Raw genomic sequence first — 6,000 nt, 5'->3', positions numbered from 1 at the left:
GCGGCTGCCATATATTATATATAATGTGACTCAAGTGTCTGAGTCATTCCAGAGTCACTGGCAGAGAGAAAGCACCACTGAAGAAAGAAGATGCTGCAAATGAGCCAGAAAATATTCTGTAAAGCAGCAAGAAGGCCAGGAGAAGATGGAAGGAGACTATCATACTGCAGTAGTGCTTTGAGGACAGCGGCTGACTACCAGAGCCAAACTGAGAACTAGAGATGGGAGAGGACCTGCAGTGGTGGGAGGCTTTTTATAGCTATTTTGCCTTCCACCACTGCAGCCTTTCCCAATGAGGGTAGGTGCCTGTGGGCGATCTCACTTTAGTTTTAACATCTCCCAAGATCTGAAATAGAAGAAGTGACTGCTTCCTGTTTTCCAAAACAATAAATCGGATTTTCCCGAACACTGTGGCCATCTTCCCTGACTAAAATATTGTACAGGGATTAAGGGCAGTGCAGCCCTCACCCATAAAACCCCACCATCTGCTCAGGGGCTCTTTTAGTATTAGGATTTGGCTGGCATTCGATAACAATAAGGAGAGTGTAATCAAGTTCCATTTAAGTGAAAATAGGGGATTTTAACTTCATACTGTTGATATGGGAGTGCGCTACTTCATGCTTAGGTTCCTACAGGGAGGTTTCAGATCCCTAACCAAGATGTCCACCGGCCTTAGTACTGTAATCTTGTTATTGTGAGAGAGTGACACAGTGAAAAAAGGACATCTAAGAGACCCGGTATTGTTACCCAAGTTACCACTACTCCAGCATACTGCACCACTACCCGAAAGCTATATATACAGTCACTGGCTAGTAAGCTGTATTACACCCTGCTCCGCTCCATTCTAACCAGTGTATCACAATGGGTACATCTGTACTCAGGGGCGGATTGGCCATAGACCTCACCGGGATATTTCCCGGCGTGTTGGACTGTTTTGGGGCAACTGAAAATTAATTTTTCTGTTTTTTTTTTTTTAGTTTTTTTTTTAAATGTGACCTGACCCACACAATGGGAGTCGGCACTGGCATATTAATGGCTGAAGCCGACATGATTTGTTCATGGTGGCAGACCCCTCCACAGGGACCAGATCAGCCCACCCCTTCCTGATCCACTACTCCCTTGGCTCCACACTGGTGGCGTCGGGTGCTGGAAAGTAAAGATGTGAGGTGAGCAGCACAGGCGGCATCTCAAAGCAGTGGTCACACACAGTGACTGCCTGTCTGCCTGTGGATCTATTCTGTGGATGCTGGGATTGGCGGCTGTTGCTGCCCCCTCCCCCCAGGTCACTGCGGCAGAGGTCACCTGTCACTCCCTCTTCCCTGCCTGCAGACCCCCAGAGGCCATCTCATTCATCATTAGGCATGAGTTAGCAGCAGTGGCTGAGCATTTCCTGAGTGCCTCTGTGGAATTCTGGGGTGTACATGCACCTGGGGGCTGCTGTCTGGGGTGCTGCGAGGTGTTTACCCATCTGGGTGTCTGTGGGGGCTGCAGCATCTCTCATAGCATTGTATTACATGCCCATGGAAGTACGCCAGGGTACATAGGCAAGCAGACTGGAAGTATGGTAGGGAATAAGCTGGTGGTGTATCTGTTCCCATCTATGCCCTTACAGGACTTGGTCAAACTTTGAGGCACCTCTGCAGCTGGGTACCCTCTACTACTGGGTAACCAACTCCTGTAGTGTCTGCAAACATGTTTGCACAAGTTGCGACTCTTGTTAGTGCAATTGGGTGCAGCCCCGTGGGCACTCACTGCTGAGGGGTACCCACACGGGGGCCAGCCCTTTGGGCACTCACTGCTATTGGGGGTACCTACACTGGGGTTAGCACCCTGAGCAGTCACTCCTGAGGGGGCACCTACACTGGGGGCAACCCCTGAGCACTCACTGCTGAGGGGGTAACTACACTGGGGATAGGCCCCTATACATGCACCTCTGAGGGCATGGGCTGATTAGCCATAGCTTCACCAGTATTCCCAGTGTACTGCTTTGTGTTTTTATTTTATAGTGTAAATCATATTTTTATGCTGCCCAGTGTTGCAACTCCCGTGTGCAGCCATTCAAATAGGCTGCAAAACACAGTCTGCACTTACTGTGTACTGTGTAAATGTCTCTGCCCCCTCCGGCCACCCCAGCTGAAGTTCTACCACTTACCCAGCTGACTTTGAAGGATAAGCTGGCGAAACAGCCATGCTTCTCCAAACTATGGCTGACAGGCAGGGCTGCATTAAGGGCTACATGGGTCTGGGGCTGTAAATGTTCAATGGCCTATATTAAGAAGGGGAGAACCTGTGACCAGTGCTGTATGGGTGTGGCCAGTGCTGTGTGGGTGTGGCCAGAGCCATGTGGGCGTGTACACTCCCTACACTCTCAGACCTACTTTTTCCCTAAATACATAAAAATAGAAAAATTGCAGAATTTTGTGAACAAAAATAGAAATACCATTTTAATAGATAAGATTTATGGCCAACTATTTGATGCAACTGGTCATCACCATGCTGCCTTGATGATAGACCTATTTATATGTGAAGGCCTGGCAGGGGTGTATCAAGTGGTCAGAGCAAAATACTGGCTAATTTTACTAAACTATAGGAAACAATTACTTCAAATACTGATGTACTGTAGACTAAGTGTACAGACATTGGTCTCCATACAGTCTGTTGGACACAGGCTCTGGCTTGTTGTATCACTATCGATGGTAACTACACCGATGGCCATCCCTAGCTGTAATGTCACTAGGATGCTCAATTTAATGTGTGGCAGTCCCTAGAATTATCTCTGTACTTTATGGTGGTAACCAAGCTGGTCTCTATACTTGTGGCGGTGACTGAGATGCTTTCTCTACTGTATGATGATCACTGGGATCAGGGGCTTAGCAAGACCTATGGGAGCCCCATAGCAAAATTGTCAGTTGGGCCCCCAAGGTGCAAATTATTTTGCAGGTTATCCATTTTGATTGTAAATGATCTAATATTTGCACTGTCTACTTAGCTGACATGTTGGATTAAATGAATGGTGATTCGCATATAGTAAGCATTATAAACGGAAAAATATATTTAAAAAAATATGATTTATTCTCCCTAATCCTAAATGTTAATTATATAACATGGTATGCCCTTCAGCAACACTCAGAGGTAGCCTGGGCTCCATATCAGCCCCATCCTCTGCACCTATTGTCTGAGATCTGCTGCAAAACTGGACAGGTGCATAGGCATATATTGGGTATTGAATCTGCATCCAGGTCTCCTGTAGGATTGTGTCTACACAGTCTGGTCTGGAGTTGGACCCTCTTTGGATGAATACACACAATCCTCTGTCATTTAATGTCATATCAGTTGAATAATTTGCTTTATCCATTGTTTCTAATTAAAAACTGCAGATAACATGGAGGAATGTGTCTGAAAGGGTAAGAGTGACAGGCCAAAATTTGTTACAAAGTCCTTACCTTGAGATGTTGTTCGGATCCTTTTTCTGAAGATGTTGCTGGTTAGGACCTTATTGGAAGATATAATTAAAAGTTCATATCAGTAGTTGCTATCCAAAGTCGCCAACATAAAGCAGGAACTACTCAAAGAGTATCAATGTAGGACAAAATGTCACCACAAAATGGCTGCCAGTAGCTGGACATCCTTTATATAGGGCTGTGACCTGCATTGTGACATCACAATGCATGCAGGCAGCAGCTAGAGATGGCTATTAGCACTATGGTGAGAATAAAAAAAGCTGGGGCTCAGGATATAGCAGTGTAGGGAGAGGGTCGGGCCCCAGAGGCGGCCAGGGCCCCATAGCAGCCATACTCTCCGCACCTACTAGTCTGTAGCTATGCCCTTGACTGGGATGCAGTTTGTGCTGTATGGCAGGCACAAAGAAAGCTGTTTGCTAGCACCACTTATGTTTATGTTGGGGCGTCTACTCTCAGAATTTTTTCCAGGGTCACTTTAAGTTTCCAATCCGCCCATGTCTGTACTTCACATATCTGCCAATAAACCATCCTACTGGTTAAGCAACTGTGCTGTCTGTGGGCCTGAGTCAGCAAGAACCGCTATTCTGCTAATATTAGCAGTGAAATGCAAGTGTTTGCAATCGCATTGCGATCACAACCTAACATAAGGACGCCCACTGACCCTTACACACATCCGTATACTTGGGCAACATAGCAAAACAATCGGTAACATCGAATCCATACGCACAATTAAGGCAGGTCAGCCCCCACTCTGGAATTGCTCACTTCAGCGTACGCTATGAGACCTCAGGATGCAACTGGTAGCACAGTGGCTAATTTATGCATGCCCCTGCAATGGCATTGAGACGCACTGGCACGCCTGCATTTGCCTGACCCCCCCCCACCCCCGTCACCACCCACAATAGGCACTTCAGTATCCTCTGCAGGTGCAATTGCTAGTTCGCGCTTGCGCACTGCGATGCATGCGCAGTGCAAATTAATCGACCGATTGCATGCTGTGTACCTTGCTGAATCAGGCCCTGTGAGTGTACATAACTCTGCTGGTGTGTTACATAACTCTGCCATACCACCGCACTTGTGTACATGTATTTCCAACATCTACAGGACACTAATCTAACACTAATTAAGTTGGAAGCATTTACTAAACTTAGAAGTGTTGTTTACAGCTTGTTTGCTCTATATGTACTGTTTTTATGCTAGTTATAGGCCTGTAGTGTGGTAGGGAAGCTGTTTAGTAGGTGGGCATGGGCGTCGAAACATGGGGGTCACCCCCCCAAACATTTGAAAGGTGCAGTGGCCTTGGACTGTTAGGGGCTGTGATTTATGGCAATAGGCTACAACCCCCCTGCACTGTACGGAGGAGGAGGTGTAATGTGCAGTATTTAAGTTAAAAGACCACACATTACACCTCCTCCTCCATGCGGTGCAGGGTCCCTGCAGCCTATTGCTATAAATCACAACCCCTTACCGTCCACGGCCACCGCTACAGTCCCTGTGTAGTGTGCGCGCCTAGGTAAGAGGGAGGGAGGGAGTAGGGGAGTGGAGAGGGGAGGGGTGTGCCAGAACGATTTTATGTTGCCTCCCCCAACATAAAATCGTTCTCACGCCCCTGTAATTGGGGTATAGTAGTCAGAGTAGTATAGTCTTGCGGGTGTGTTTTCCTCCGCAGCATCAAGTGGTCCCTGAGCAAATTGACAAGTGCAAAGTATGACCATTCCCTTTCCAAAGTGCCATGACTTTCCCTTGTGCCATGACTTCCCACCTTGCATATCTGTGAATTAAAAGATGGTGTATTGACCATTCCTTTTTTTCACCTGGGAATTATCACTATGGTTTGCGCTGAGGTCAATCCATTTAGCAGGAGGACGCCTCCTATTCGGACATCTGAGTTAAGCATCAGGACAAAGCCTCTCGGCTTCATTACAAACCAACTAGGACCAAAGAAAGCAGGAGAGGTCCTATAATGGCTTTTGAAAGGGTTTCACAATTGTTTTAAATGTCATCCAAGAGAAACACAAGAAAGAGAAAGTTTTGTTTCTATGATTTGCTGTTGACATCTTGTCTAACATCCATGTCACTTTGTGTATCCATGGCCTTATCAGTGGAATTGGGCTTGTGTCCTCGTGGCCTACAGAGCAGCTTTGGCAACATTTCTATAACTACACAAAGAAACAGTTATACTAAGCTGATATGTCTCAGTCAGGACAACATAATAATCACATAAAAAATTTATTAAATAAACAATACTGTACATAAATTAACACATATAAGCCAACAAAAAATGCCATATATATTATGTAGCAGTGTTCTAAAAATTACCATTCAGAAAGTTACATTATATTCACACACAGGACCTCATTCAGAGTCGGACGCTATTTGCGGTCGTTCGTTCAGAAAAAAGGGGTGGCTATTCAAATGAACCGTTCGCTCTTTGCGGTCTGTTCACGCCTCTATGTCTGAACGAGCGAACAAAACTTGCGGTCGTTTTTTGGATAACTACGCCCCCTGGCTGCTCGCATCCTACGTCATGTCCGCTATT

The sequence above is a fragment of the Taudactylus pleione genome, unplaced genomic scaffold (genome assembly GCF_031769625.1).
Source record: "Taudactylus pleione unplaced genomic scaffold, aTauple2 ptg000439l, whole genome shotgun sequence".
Classification (NCBI taxonomy): domain Eukaryota; kingdom Metazoa; phylum Chordata; class Amphibia; order Anura; family Myobatrachidae; genus Taudactylus; species Taudactylus pleione.
This window is presented reverse-complemented; position numbering follows the sequence as displayed.